Consider the following 16,499-nt stretch of genomic DNA (forward strand, 5'->3'; position numbering starts at 1 on the left):
TTATAATTTTTTAAACAATGAAAAAATATTTACAATTATATCAAACTTCAAAAGATGTGACTGCAATTTAACCTTTGTTTTATATTTGGGACTTCAAAATATGATGCTCATTGGTTGCTATCTCAACATTATATTTAAGACAATAAATTCAAAGCTAAAAGTTGGGCGAATGCTAAATTAATTCATGAAACGAATGAAATCAAATCTAAAAATAGGACAAAGCAATTCATTTTCCGACCAGCGAAAATATTCTTTCACACATTTAATGTGTCAAAAAAAAAAAAAAAATCACACAAATCTCATTAACCCAAGAATGAAAAACACAAACACAACTACAAGAATTCTCCTATAAATACCCCATTCTGCAGAACTCTTAGAAACCACACAGACATTTACTCAACAAAGATTACAACAAGAGCAAAGAAGGAGCAAAAGCTAAAGATGACTTCATGCAGCTCAATTATACCTGGTAAATTTCATCGACTGCCTCTATACAATTTTTTTTAGGGTACATATCACATTATGCTCTTTATGGGGGAGTAGACCTATAAATAAAATTACAACTCTAAAAGGTATATTTATAATTTCACGAAGACATGAAATATTTGTGTAATTAGACCTAATCAGGGTGTAACTCAATGTATTTATCCTAATTCTTTGGTCCATGCAGGTAAGAGCTCGTGGCCTGAGTTAGTTGGGGTGTGTGGAGAGATCGCAGCAAAGACGATTGAGAAAGAGAACTCTTTAGTCACTGTTCTTCTTGTTCCACCGGGAATACCAGATCGTGCGCTCAGATGCGAACGAGTAATCGTTTACGTAGATGAGAAAGGCATCGTTACCGCGGTGCCTGGGCTTGGTTAAAACAAATGGATGATCGAATCCTCACTACTTCACACGTATTAGTTTGGATTCGAAAAAAATTGGTCCAAGTTAAAATAAGGTCCAATTAATAAGTTGTTTGTGGATACTAATTGTGGTTTCTATGTAATGTGTGTGTCAATAAATAGTGCGGCAAGTTTCATCTTTTTTCATATTTTGGGACACCTAGAGTGTGATGAGAAACTTGCCCCTTGTAATAAATGGTGTTAAATTTCGGGTCATGTATTGCAGCATGAAAACATGTTCATGCCAATAAATGTCGTTTTATTCCTTTTCTATAGTTGCTTTGTTATTCTTTAATTTTACTTTTTCCGCCCACCCAATTAAAGAGGTTAGTGAGACTACAAAGAAAAAGTGATCGTATTAAAATTATTATTAATTGAACGTATTAAATAACAAGAAATTTTATTTTGCGAACTATAAGGATTTGCATTGCAGAAATAATTAATAACAAAAATTTATACATAAAATTATCATTATAAATAATTGAATGATATATGTATACAATTAACATTATATTTGTGTTATCATTAAGTTGTTACAGTAGATGGGGCCCTATCGACCAATGGTAACAATTTTATGCATAACTCTTGTTATTAATAATTATAAAAATAAAATTATCGTGATTACTTAATTAATGTACATCTGTTGTCATTTCAAATTTTGTCACCAATACTATCTCCTGTTGTAGGGATTAATGATGTCGTGCCAAGATTTTAATAGTAAAAAGTAGTAAAGAAATATATAATAATTAAAAGAAAATTTTTCATAACTTTATTGGCAACGAATTTTAGCAAAGAAAAAATTTCGTTGTTATAAGTTTTTTTTTTTAACAAAAATCATCTAGAGGTGAGGGGAGTTTTTTGGAGTTTCCAGTCCTTTTATATTAAAATGCACAAAATAGTTACAGCAGGGAGAGAGCTACCTCCCTAAAATTTCTAGCAAAGTCATAAATAAGGAGTATTATTCCCTCACAAATAGAGCAACATTAAACAAGGAGTATTACTCCCTTATAACAAAAGACACAGACAGGTGTACTAGAAAAATTATGGCGAGTTAAAACAGTTTTTGTTATCCCACCACATCGTGGATCGCACAATAGCTGCAAATAAATCTGTATAAAAAGGCCAAGCCGGAGTGTGTATAATGTTCCAGAAGGTTAAATAAATGAACGTTAGTATTATCGTGGATATCATGTTTGTATGCCTGACAGCTTTTAAGCCTGTGAAAGGAGTTCATGAGATTTGCAAAAGATATAACAGCAAACAACCTGATAAAGGAGAACAAAAGTGACAATATTTTTGTGATAACTTCGTTACAAAATCTTATTTCATTTGCAAAGAAAATTATTGTAAACTTACATCGCATTGTTTGCAAGAAAAATTTTTGCTTTAGTTGATAGCAAAATTTTGCTATAAGAAAAAAGGTTATCATAGTTTTAACAACATCTCCAAGTTTTCAAAATTCTAAAGAATTGCAAAAAAATTCAAAAATGGGAAGGAAAAGGGTAGACTGTTCATAAATCTGAGCATATGTCGGGGTTTGGAGATGCCGACTGACGAAACAATTCATAGTTGACTTGTCTATGTTGTGCACCTCAGTATGAAAAATGTAATCATTTACAAAATAGCACGGGAACGTTATGACTTCAGCTGAAGGATCCCAATAATACAACTTGAAAAGCTCGTTGTCCGTGTAATCCAATTCGAATTTGACCTACATTTCCAATATTAGAGAAACCATATATTGAAAAATTACAATTGTAACACAATTTAAAAAACACAACTTACACGACGTTTGAACTAATCATTGAATTGAGTAGCTACTAGACCATCAATAATAGGATCCTTCGCATGATGGTACGCGTAAAGCTCATTCAGAAAGGACCTGTTCACATATATATCAATTCATAGGTTAAAACTCCAAAATAATAATGTGAATATACTATAATGGTATCTTTATAATTACTCGTAGGATGGCCTGACTACTTCACAGTTGGTCAATATGTACGTCTCAATTATGTGGCGTTATGATACACTGAGCCATCTCTTTTTCGATGCATCGCTACCTCGCCTAGGGAAGTTGAAAATAGACCATTGGATATGAGTGTCGTTCATACAGAGGTCGTCATTTCTGAGTGGTCTCTTTCGTTTGCAAAGAATCTGAGGCTCAAAGTAACAAGAAGTGAAGAGAACGATTTCTTCGACAAGGTAAGCCTCTATAATTGACGCCTCGACATGTGTTTTGTTTCTCATCTTCATTTTCAAGTCTCGAAGAAATTTAATAACCGAATATTTAGTGAAAACATAATTACACTAGAACTATTTCAAAAAACTAGAATAACTCGTGTAATAATTACCTCCCAAATGGATACATTACCTGTATTGCACAAGCCCTTCCACACGCTCTTCATATGATAGGTAAACAATTATGTGCTCCATTGAGCCGAAGAAAGCTGGCGGATATTTTCTCAAGGTCGCACAAGATAGTTGCGACACTAGCCTCCAATTCTTGTACCTTGCACATCGAGCGTCGCCGAACATAGAATCTGAGTAGAAGGATGACCTTTGTCAACGCACTCCATACCGGCTCAAGAAGCATTTCATGGAAGGCAATTGGGATCAACTTTTGAATGAATATGTGATAATTGTGACTCTTTATGCCATGAAGCCTCAACTCCTTTATGTTGACACAACGAGCCAAATTAGATGCGTAGCCACTAGAAAACTTCATATGACTAATCCTTTCACATATCCTCTTCTTCTACTCTTTGGTTAGGGTATATATAGCTTTGGGCTTCACGTTCGGCTTTCTTTCATCCACCGCAAGCTCCAGACAATTACATATGATCTTGAGGCCCTTCCTTGCATTTAGAGTATCCTTCGTCTTTTTCTTTATATCCATCACAATATTGAATATATTGTTAAACACATTCTTCTTAATGTGCATGACATCAAGATTGTGTTGTATCGGATGCATCGACCAATACTTGAGCTCCTGGAAGATGCTTCTTTTGTCCACTTATGCTTGCTACGATACCCATCCAGCAGTGACAATGGCATTTCAACCACAAGACTAAACTCTTCAATCCATTCGCGGATCTATTGTCCCGTCAATCTTGCTCATGCAACCTTCCTTTCTACTCGATTCTTAATGAATGCTTAATTGTTCCTACGGTACGGATGGTCCGAGGGAGAAAATGTCTGTGGTAGTCAAAGTAGCACTCCTTCCTACCGTACTTGTACCCTACCTACGCCCAATACATCTGGGTCGCATCACCCAAAGGCGTACTCGTACCCTGCATAACATGAGAAATGGGAGTTTGCTCTTCCTGCAATGGGGCCACTGTGACAGCTCCAAAATACTTCTGCACTCTCTCCTCATTATGAGAAGTCTAATTATAATAATTCGGAAGCATAAAACCTTTCATAAGCAAGTCGAGATTTACCTCATATACTGAAAAATAGCCATTAATTTATATTTAGAACTGAACTAGAGACGGCATTAGGAATGATCATTCTGACCCTTGAAATATAACCATTATACTTCATTTGGAATGGTCTTGGTCACACTAAAGACATAATACAAAAAATTGTTCCAATATGTGCCGAGTTTTGGAACGATTTTAGAAACACATGACTTCTTAAATAAAACTATTAATTTGGAATGATTTTTCATATAATTGATTAAGGGTGTTCCAAAATCGTTCTGAATTGTATCTCATTTTGGAATATATTTTCGAACTGTCATCTTTGGGACATCCATTGCGACACATTAGGAATTGTCGACACATGACCATTTCTAATTCTAATATAGTGTTCCAAACAGAGTTTCAACCATTTGCCATTACTACTTGGAACAATGTTTGGAATGGAATTAATAACTGTTTGTTTGGAACCCATCTTGGAATGGTTTGGCCATCCAAAATTTTAACCTAAAGAAAAGGTCGAACATGACGTCATGTTTCAGTATTCATTCCTAACGTGTTCCAAAAATCATTCCAAGATGGAATGGGCGTTGGAACTGTTGCCCTGACCATACGAAATTTTGCCTTTTTTTGTAGTAGCTGGTACCATTTGGGTCCTTCCAAACTTGCAATAATTGAGCTTCTCAGGCTAAAGGTGTTGTTTCAACAAGCAATTCAATTGCTGCAGTACAAGAATCATGTGTTACTATAATAAGAAAGCGTATACAAGAAAAATGAGAATTTTATCAAACGAGATTTTTAATTACTTTCAAGACTATAAATTACGATGGAGGGTTTCTGTGTTGTTGATATCAAAGTGAAGAATGATTACCGAAATCTTATTCCGGTACTCATATGGCCATTAAATAATTTGAAAAAATAGCTATATAATACTAATTTGGTCATTAAGTGAATGTTTAAGAGAAAAATTTTGGCCTTCTTTATCATCATAGCTTCCATTTTTTATAACCTGCGAAGGAGCCTAGATATCACTAATTTCTTTGCCCTTGAGCAAATTGTGGGTCTTCCCACTTGCAATATTGTCTCGGTCAAAGACTTTCTTCCCTAACTCAAGCTCATCCACAGGGTTTTTTACTAGCTTGGGCAAATTGGTAGGTTATACAGGCTTTTTTACTACACTAACATATGATGCTTGATTTTGCATTGATTGAAATTATTTGTTAAAATCATACTTTTAACTCGAGAAGCTTGATTCTTGCGAGTTTAGAAGGACCTAAATAGTGTCAGCTGTAATTTTGTTATTTTCTCTATTTTGCCAAAAGTTGCAATTATAATACCTCAAATATTTAACAACAGGACGAAAGTGAGAAAAAATCGTAAATCCTTGTCCTCAAAGTGATTCTGTAGTTATTTGGACAAAAAATGAACAATAGCTAAGTTATGGGAATCAAATTGAAAATTTTGCATGAGAGACACATTTCTCATTTTCCGTGCACTTAGGGTCACGTGAGTCTCATGTAGCCATTTTTATGAATTATTTAATTTTGGTACTAAAATTGAGACCCAATGTAAGATATTGTCCTTAAAATAGAATTCTCATAATAATTGGAACAAAAAATGAACATGGTTTAAATTATGGGATAAAAAATGAGACTTTCCTAAATTTGACAATTAATAACATTTAATATTAATTAATAATTAATTTGCTAAATGCATATAATTAATATAGTAAATTCTTTTTTATACAATTTAATATCCAAATCTGAAGTCACGAATTCTGCTATTGAAAGTTATACACCTTTCATAGATGCCGTCCAAATGGAATATACCTACTATGAAAGTATTAATAGATATAAAATCTCCTAAATAAGAAACTAAACAAAAAAAATAAAAAATAAGAATAATGCACTTTTCTTTTCTGAAGTTTGATGTAATTAAATGTAAATTTCATATGATTTGGAAAATTATATCTAATATCTTTGAAGTTTGCATTTGTCTAATAAATAGCTAGGTCCCTTTAATAATCATAAGGGAAAAGTATTATTTTAGTCCGCTAAGTATGTCTAACTTTAATTTTAGTCCGATAACTATGTCCATTTTTGTGTAAGTCTAACAACTTACAAAATTGCTTACTTTTAGTCATCTGGCTGATTTTCGAACAATGTTTTACCCCTATATAACTTTTGAAAGGTAGTTTTAGTCCATATGACTTCAATTAAGTCACACGATATAATTGCTATAAATTTTAATTTTATTTCTTTTAAAATACAAGTTATGAATAAATTGGCTCTTAAATGTTTTAATTGGTCCTTTACCTTCTTATTATATTACGTCGTTTTGAATAATAATTTAATTGTGTATGTATATTATCATCTTTCATTTTTTTTTTTTTTAGTAAATTACAACGAGTTCTATTAAAATTTGGTATAATTATAATACCCTTTTATTGTTTGAAAATTGTCACTAACACCCCCTGATTTTAACAGCCGTATAACAATTAACTCAATTCATTAATTTTCAAAATGATGTAATATAATAAGAAGGTAAATGACCAATTAAAACATTTAGGAACCAATTTATTCCTATTTATATTTTAAAAGAAATAAAATTAAAACTGACAGCAATTATATCGTGTAACTTAATTAGAGTAACGATATCGAATAAGAATTATTCTTATTATTAGAATATATTTGTATAGAAAAAAAATAATTTTAATTTTAAAAAAATATAAACGGTATTTGTGTAATTTGATCTAATCTCGAAAAATATTAATATAGTTTACCCATATTATTAACCATTTAAATTGATAAACCATCTGAATTATATTAATTGATAAACCATGTGTATTATTAATTTGAGGATGAAATAAACACAATTCTTAGGGACAAAAACATCCAAGATTTTTTTATATATATAGAAAATGACACCGCGATACAAAATCGCAGTGCCTCTAAAATTTTTGTATTATTAATTTGAGGATGAAATAAACACAATTCTTAGGGACAAAAACATCCAAGATTTTTTTATATATATAGAAAATGACACCGCGATACAAAATCGCAGTGCCTCTAAAATTTTTGTTTTTGTTTAAAAAAAACAAAGGTACCGCGATACAAAATCGCGTTGCCTCTAAATTTTTTTTTTCTTTAATAAAGTGGCAGGCACCGCGATTGCAAATCGCGGTGCCGCCTAATTCTTTAAGAATTTCACAACTGCATTAGTTTTGTATTTTTTTTTTATATTATTTAAATAATTTTGTCAGTAATTTGATCATAAAATATATATTTTTTGGGTGCAATGAATCACTAAAAAGTCAATCAAGGGTAAATATGAATCTTTATCTGATTGTTTTATTAACATTAACAAATTCAGTGAATTTTGACTATCGGAGGGACATATTTACTCTCTTTTTTATTTAAAATTTTTGTTATTGAATTAATTAAATCGTTTACAATCAATTTTATCGAATATCAATATCTAACAAACCACTACAACAGTCATAAAATGATCAATAATATAAATACACTAAATCAAGTCAACACCTACTATTACAGCCGAAGCACCACCTATTATTCAATAAAAATAATATATAAATAGCCTACTGTTCAATAAAAATAATATATCTATTATTCAGTAAAAATAACATTTCAGATATATAGGGTTCGAAACTGAACGCTCATAAATGCAGTGCCCTTACTAGCATAGCAAGGACAATAATTCAAATTGCACGTTCATGAATGGAGGTGGGCCTTCAATGCTATCATTCAAATCTTGCCAGCCAGAACATATGAATTTGAAAATGGTCCCCAAATTCATGATTTTTTTCCAGATGACAGCACGTTTTCCGTACCGTTATCACTCAGAAAATGACTGCTGTGGCCAATAATTGTAGATAAGAGTGAGAACCCAGTTTCGGGATACCGCGTTAATGAATTCTACACCACCACACATATCTTTTTATATGGATAATTTCACTTTTTATACTTATATTTATCTTTTTTTTAATTTTAATATTTTAAATTTTCGAGTCATCAGACTTGATACTTAAAGTTCTAAATTTTCATTCGCTTGGATACCTTCCATTAAACTGACGGTTAAACAATCGATCAGTCCAATTTTGGAGGAAAATTTAGGCTGAAATTATATTCAATATACAAAAAAGTTCTATTCTGATCCATTTTGATTTTAATTTCATTATTAGGGACAATAGTTTTAAACAAATACATATTTAATCTAATTTTTAAAAAAGTAAATACCAATTTCACTGGAAAAATAAGCACGTGTTTTTTTTTCTTTTTGCATGGCTACAACACTAATGTTGCCATACTCTATTTATTGAGTTTATGTTGTTTTTTTGCATGGCTACAACACTAATGTTGCCATACTCTATTTATTTAATTTATGTTGTTTTTCATACTTTTTTTAATTATTTTTAACCAATGTTTTTTATTTTGAATTTTTTTGTGACTAGTGAAATAGAAAGTTTTAATCTTTCACTGGAAGAATTTTTATTGAAGCAAATAAAAAGTTAATCTTTTCTTCTTTCATAGTAAAAGAATGGATAAATTATATATTCTTTTTCTCTATATATATAGCCATTTATTCTCTCTCTCTCTCTATCCTTACTGTTAATGTCAAATGATTTTGTTCCTTAATGTACACAAATTTGGAACAAACTGATAAAAGTTTATAAACGTTTGAATTGCTACTTTCATAACAATTTGAATTAGAATTTTTTTTATAGAAATTGAATTAAATATGTATTTCTTTTACATTATTATTCTCAATTATAAAATTAAAATCAAAATAGAAAATTTTTTATATGTAGAGTAAAATAACAGCCAAATATGCCCTTATATAGGCAAGCTCCCGCCTAATTTTTCCTCCAAAAGTGGATTGACCAGTTGTTTTAACAGTCAACCTAACGGAAGGACTCAGAAAGATGAAAATTTCAGGTATCAAGTCTAATAACTCGAAAAAGGGATGCTAAAATTAAAAAGTATGTATATCTTGTGTACGACAAGTGAAATTATCCCTTTTCTTACACATTTAGTATTTCAGAGAAAAAATTAATATATCCATTGTAAAAAAATAGTATCAGCAAAATTAACTGATAACTATTAATATTATTAAGTTGAAACCAAGTAGAAGCAACAAAATAATCGTTATCTTTTGTTGTTTCTACTGAGATATGAGAGTGATGGGATTTAATTTTTGTGTGTGAGAGAGAAATACCCATTTCTTCGCCGTATTTTTCTCCATGATTTGTTTTCTCAACTGTAGTTATATTTCCTCCCAAAAGTGTTTCAAGCTAGAAAACACGTAATTTTTCCTCCTATCAAAAATAGTTAATGATGACGTGTTGTCTACACCGTTAAATTGTAGACTGAAAGACTGAAAAGTGGGTGAGAACAAAAAATACTAATTTTTATAAATTACGAAACAAACAAATACTAATCCTAATAGGATCAAAAGTAAAAAGAATCTGACTTATAAAATTAAAAATATTACTTTTCTCCGTATATCCTCTGCTGACGATAAAATACATAATCAGAAGCATTTTAATTCCTATAAATACCCATTGCTCACACCCTTGAGAAAACACACAAAGATTCAATCAATCACAGAGAACAAGTAAAGAGGAGCAAAAAGTCAAGGATGGCATTCATTTGCGAAGGTACGTAGATTTATAAACAAAATTATTTACATTACTTGTGCATATGTCATAGAAACCTCTGGAGTTTTATTACAAACATGCTTCCTTTTCGTGCTTATATATGTAGGTAAGAAAGCATGGCCTGAGCTAGTTGGGGTGTCTGGAAAAATCGCAGTGAAAACCATTGAGGAGGAGAACTCTTTGGTCACTGCCATCATTGTTCCACCTACCCAACCCTGGATCCCTGCTGATTTCAGGTGCGGTCGAGTCTTTGTCTTCGTTGATGATGAAGGCAATGTTAAAAGGGTGCCTACGATCGGTTAAAATTAGCGGATGGACGATTCTTCGTTACTTGACCTTCCATGTGATTCGGTCTAAATTCAATTAAAATAAATAAGTTGTTCGAGGGTCGCTCACCATGCTAATATGATTTTTTGTTTGATGTGTGTGTTAAAATATGCAAGTTTAAGTTTGGACATCTCAAGTGAGATGGAACATTTGTCCTATAATAATGGTGTTAATGTCTCGTCACTTTTGTATCACGTATTGATGCTTCGTAAGATATCATGCGAATAAATTCATTAATGTGAAGGGTCAGGTTCCTTTTCCATACTTATCGATTTAGTTTTTATTGAATTTTATAATTGTTGTAATGGTATTATGTTAGTTTTATATAGTAGGGTACCGTAACCAAATGTATTTTTATTAGTGTAATAATTTAAATATAAAGTTATTTAAAAGTATTTGATATAAAAAGTACGAAAAATAGTAGAGTTTTTCACTTTTGGTTACATAATTAGTTCAAAAAATACAGCACTTGTAGTCCCATGATACCTTTCTATTAGATATTTAATGAAAAGACCACATGACTGTTAACTATATGGGACTGAAAGTGCTATTTTTTAAAAATTATAGGAGCAAAAGTGATAATCTCATAATCAATGGGACCAAAAGTGTAAAGGTCCTAATAAATGCATGATAAGCACATGACATTTTTTGTCAAAATATCTAGCAGAAAAGCTCAGAGGACCAACAATACTAACTTTTTAAAAATTACGTGACTAAAAGTGAGAATCCCATAACTAATAACATCAAAATAAAAAAATCTTACATTACAGGACGAAAAATATTATTTTTCCTAATATATATATGCGCATGTAATACAGTAACTAGTATGATTTTTATTAACACTGAAAAAAATTGAAAAAAGAAAAAAGAGGTTCGAAAATGGCGAAAAGAAAGGTAGAGTGCTCTTTAATTGTAAATGTGAATGTCCGTTGAGGGTTTTACTTCAATATATTATTATGTTCGCACGAGTACAAATTTTCATTATTTTGAATAAAATTAAATTCATTGACCATTTTATCCTCCAAAGAATCCAAATCCTGCCACATATTCGATGAAAGATGGTCAGATAGACGAAATTGAGAGAAAACTTATAATTGAAAAATTATAAAATCAAGAAATGAACTTTAGGGACTAAAGTGATTTTAAACGAAAATTTAAGGGTTATAATATAATATTTACCCTAAATTAAATAAATATATATGCATACATATATCTAGAGAGAGAGAAGCCGCCGGTGGGGAGTAGGGGAGCGGGCGACGGATCTGGGGAGAAAAGAAAGCGGATCGAATTAGTGAAGTTGTTAATAATATAGAACTTAGTTTCTGAATCAGTTTGACAATCGGTAGTATCTAATAGTTAACGATTTGTCTGTCGGAAACGAATATAAATAAAGGTAAAATGTCAACGCTTCTTAAAATTAAATTTAATTATTTACACATTTTTAACTATTTATTAAAATTATAATTATATCCCTGAAGTTTTATAATTTACATAGATATTTTCCTCGGGGAAAAAAAGTTATAAATGCGTTGTCTAAGGTAAATTATATTGACTTGTAATTTTGCAAAAGTTAGGAGATATTTGCATAATTAAATCTAATTTTGAGAAGTGTCGATGTAATTTATTTTATAAATAATTCTTTTTTATTTTTTTTACAAGATGCAATGAGATGATGCTGGAAAAATCTAAAACGCCACAGAATGTTCATTTTCGAAATTGTCCCGAACAATGGTCTTGCATTATTATTACTAGTAATTTGTGGCACACTTTATAGATGTATAAATTTTATAAATATTATTTAAATTAAAATATTTTATAAAATTTTATATACTTTTTTAAATTTATTCTATCAAAATAGATTTACTGAAAGTGGTGTTACACAAAACCTTACAAATGATTTTAAAAGCATTTTCACTTAGGCATGACCAAGATGACGCACAGTGTCAAAAGTATTTAAAGATTTGCCATGGGAGAACTTCAAGGTAATATATACTAATTATATATAATTCAATTTACTAATTCCTAAATTAGATAAACATATTTTTGTAATTATTTAATGTGATTTACTGTTTTGCAATGTGATAGTTGAGGTACTGATGGGATAATCTAACTGACGAAAGAACGAGGAACACATAGGCAAAAAATGGTAAGTTTTAAGTATAAAGCTTTTAGATATCTTTTATGCATTTTTTTGACATATGAACTAATATTGTTTAGTAAACTATAGAAAAAAGAACTTAGTTATAAAGAAGTGATTGATTTTGAGGTATTTCAAAGATGCCACAAAAGAAAAACAAAGGAATCGGAGAATTCATCAACAACAAATCCAAAAGAATTAGTGTAAATATAATTTGTCATTGGTATTTAAATATTGGTTGGTATAAATATTGCGAAATTTTGTAAGACTTTTATTACATAAATATTTCTTTATATCTAATGTATTTGCATAGGAAGAATACCTGGCAAAAATGGGTTGTACTGATGTTTCTTCCCTCAATCTTCATTCGATCTCTCAACTTGGTATGATATAACTAGAGGTCCTTGTGAAGGACGCTTATATGGATCCGGGAGTAACTTGTCATCTACAAGTGCAAGTTCAATCAATTCTACTATTAGAGAATTTGAGGAGAAGCTTAATGAGTTAATAAACGCAGTGGAGGATATGCGCTCTAATGCTACAAAGATGGAAGAAGAATTTTCAAGACGAGAAGAAGAAAATAGAAAATTGTTTGAAACTGCTCTTGAAGAAGCTTGAAAGAGGGAGGAAGATGTTCGAAAGAGGGAGACAGACCTACAAGAATTGGTTCGTAAATTAAGTGAAAATATCGGCTACACAAACCATCAATTTTTTGGTGGGTCTGGACAGTAGGAGAACAACATTCTAGGAAAGATCATTAGTTTCTTTTATCTATTGGTTGTTTATAACTTAGTTTGTGTTGTTTTAGGTTGTATTCTGACTTACTTTTGTTATTGTTTCTGGTTGGTTTTGGGAGTTTAGACATGATATGTTTTGGTTGGTATGGTACAATGACTTAATGTTGGTCGTTGCTAGTTTGGAAGTGCAACCATTGATATTATTTGGTTGTGTTTGGATGGTATAATAACATCGATTATGTTATGTTGCTTATATTATGAGTATCCATTTTGTTCTTGATTTGGAAAGATTTAGATTTTAATATGACTTGAGTGTATTTGTATGGCACAATGAACAAGATATTAATTTGGGTACAAAAATTAAAAAAATTGTAAAAAATAAAATAAAAGACGAAAATTTGAAATGAATTACAGACGAAACTAGAGATGGAAAATCTTGGGAGTTTAGAGACGGAATTACAGACGGAAGCAATAAATCAAACCTTTACCTTCAGAGACAGTTTAGATATGGATAACAGACTAGAAGTATTTATATTTCTCGACGGAATCAAAGATGAATTATCTAGAGAAAATAGAGATGGATTATTTTAGAACTTTGTTGTTGTTTGTCGACACAGACAACGACGGAAATGTTCGGTCTTCGAGTTAGAGATGGATATTTCCATCCCTAATATTTAGCCATCGGGCTTTCAACCACCGAGTGCGGTGATGGGTTTTGCAAAAATTACGGCCAACAACTGTTGTCTGGCCTTGGTCAATAACTATTTATTATTAACCATGATAATTAACAATAGTTAAATGTCATAATTCTTCTAGTGATACCTTTCTTTGACCACCTTGTTTTCCGTGTATTTCAATTCCTCGATTTTATAGGCTTTCTCCAACCACACTACCCCGACATACCAAGGACTTGGAATACTTGGGACTAAGGCAGTCAAAGAAATGTATGAATTTATGTAGGCTTAGTTTTATTTTCGAAAGCATGTTAGATCTAATCATGAGCATAGAGAAAAGATGTTGGTCTATATATTTTCTTTGAAAGGGAAAACTAGTCATTAATTAGGCCTAAGGACCGAAACTATTAATATTTTAAAAATTGAAGGACTAAGATAGAACTTCAATATGTCTAGGGACTGAAAACGACTTAGTGGCAATATATGAGGAAAAAAACTGATAATTACTCTCGATTGACTTATTGCAAGTAAAAAAAAAACTGACTAAACTACCCTTATAATGGTGAAAATTTACCTCCTCACATGCATTAACACGTGATAATGTATAAAAATAGTAAGTCAATCTTGTAAATTTGAATTTTATCCGATTTTTTGTTAGTATTAAAATCGAAGGGACATATTTATTAGATATAAGCAAATCTCACGAATTTATAAATCAAAGTGGTCCTTTAAACCTGTCATTCCAGTTTTGCCAGCCACAACATATCATTAGAAAATGATCCTTCAGTGAATATGGTCCCAAATTTGGAGATTTTTTCTTTTGAGATAACAAGCACGTTTTTCGTACCTTTGTCCCTATGAAAATGACTTCTTTGGAGAATAATTGTACAACATAGATAAGAATAATTAGTTTCCAGTTAATGAATTCTAGACCACCACACATATTTTTTAAACATTTAATATTTACAACAAAAGAAAGTTATATATACATTATTATAAAAAAATAGCAGAGAAAAATAGGCTGATATATATATATATATATATTTAAGTGATATATTTCTTTTATTTTGTCATAATAGTGAGTTTCATGATTTTAATAGGGGCAATTATTTTGAAGTCGTCACTAGGAAAAATTAGTGACAAAAAGGTTACGTATAAATTTATCAATTCAAAAATTGTTGTAGTTGGCACGAATTATTCGTGATGACAACTTTATGCATAATTCCTAATAACAATAATTTAATTGCGATAAGATTAAAATTATTTTTTACTTAATACATAACTTTGTAATAATTCTAGAAGTTTTATTTAATATTTTTACTAATATAATTCTAAAATTTGTGTTAATATCAGCAGATTTTATAAATTTTGACTATCGGAAAAACTTATTTGTTAGACTAAAACAAAACTCAGAGCTATTTGACGTAATTTTCCAACCACAGAGGGTGTGTATGTAATTACACCGAACCTTAGAGAAGGACAGTGTAATTATCCTTTTTTAATGATTATAATTATAAATTGTAAATTATAAATTATAGAGGAGCAAAAGTGTCACACTATATTTATAAGGCCAATATTGTATCTTTCCCATATTTCCTCATCTGATGACAAAAAAACACAACTAGAGGCATTTTACTATAAATACCCATTGCTCAGACCCTTGAGAAAACACACAAAGATTCAATCAATCACAGAGAACAAGTGCAGAGGAGCAAAAAGTTAAGGATGTCACTCATTTGCCAAGGTAAGACTGCATGGCCTGAACTAGTCGGGGAGTCCGGAGATTTCGCAGTGAAAACCATTGAGGAGGAGAACACCTTGGTAACTGCCATCATTGTTCCACCATCCCAAACCGCTATTCCTGGTGATTTCAGCTGCAGTCGAGTATTTGTTTTCGTTAGTGATGAAGGAGTTGTTACAAGGGTACCTGTGGTCTTTTAGGGATGGACCATTCTTCGTTACTTCACTTGCCATGTGATTGGCTTGAAATTCTATTAAAATAAATAAGTGGTTCGAGGGTCCGTCTCACTGTGGGAATACAGTTTTCTGTTTGATGTGTGTACTAAAATATGCAAGTTGTATGTTTTGTTTAAATTTGGGACATTTCACCTATGACTGAAAATTTGTCCTGTAATATTGGTGTTAATGTGTCTTCACTTTGGTGCCATGTATTGATGCTTCATAAGATGTCATGTGAATAAATTAATTGTGCGTGTCAACCAGAATTCCTTTTCGATTTTCTGAGCACTGTGAGAGAGAATCTTTGCCGCGAAAATGGCGCGTGCATGGATGGAGGGGGATTGACTTTTGACGACGGAGAAATTTGAAATATGATAAAAAAAATTAATGTTAGTAGCATGTTCTGAAAATATAAATAGAATCATAGTTTATAGAGCACACATATAGTCGAAGGAAATTAAAATTTTATAAACTAGACATGTCAAATGCTACTAATTTGACGATTTTTTTTTATCAAATTTAAATTCTAATAACATAGTGATTAGAACTAATAAAATATGACCTAACAAATTAATAATTAATACTTTAGGTAATTTCTAATTATTAGTTTTGTTTACTTGATTTTTACATATAGGAGTATTGTTAATATGAATAACAATTGATGTTTTGGATGTATAGATGG

General features: G+C 31.0%; 1 long non-coding RNA gene across 1 annotated transcript; it reads left to right on the plus strand.

The window, feature by feature from the left end:
- LOC105164319 lies at positions 12,157–13,410 on the plus strand. The gene is made up of 3 exons (XR_848013.2): positions 12,157–12,292; positions 12,396–12,456; positions 12,761–13,410. It is a non-coding gene; the product is annotated as an uncharacterized LOC105164319 (long non-coding RNA).

This window comes from Sesamum indicum, linkage group LG6 (genome assembly GCF_000512975.1).
Source record: "Sesamum indicum cultivar Zhongzhi No. 13 linkage group LG6, S_indicum_v1.0, whole genome shotgun sequence".
In the NCBI taxonomy this organism is placed as follows: Eukaryota; Viridiplantae; Streptophyta; class Magnoliopsida; order Lamiales; family Pedaliaceae; genus Sesamum; species Sesamum indicum.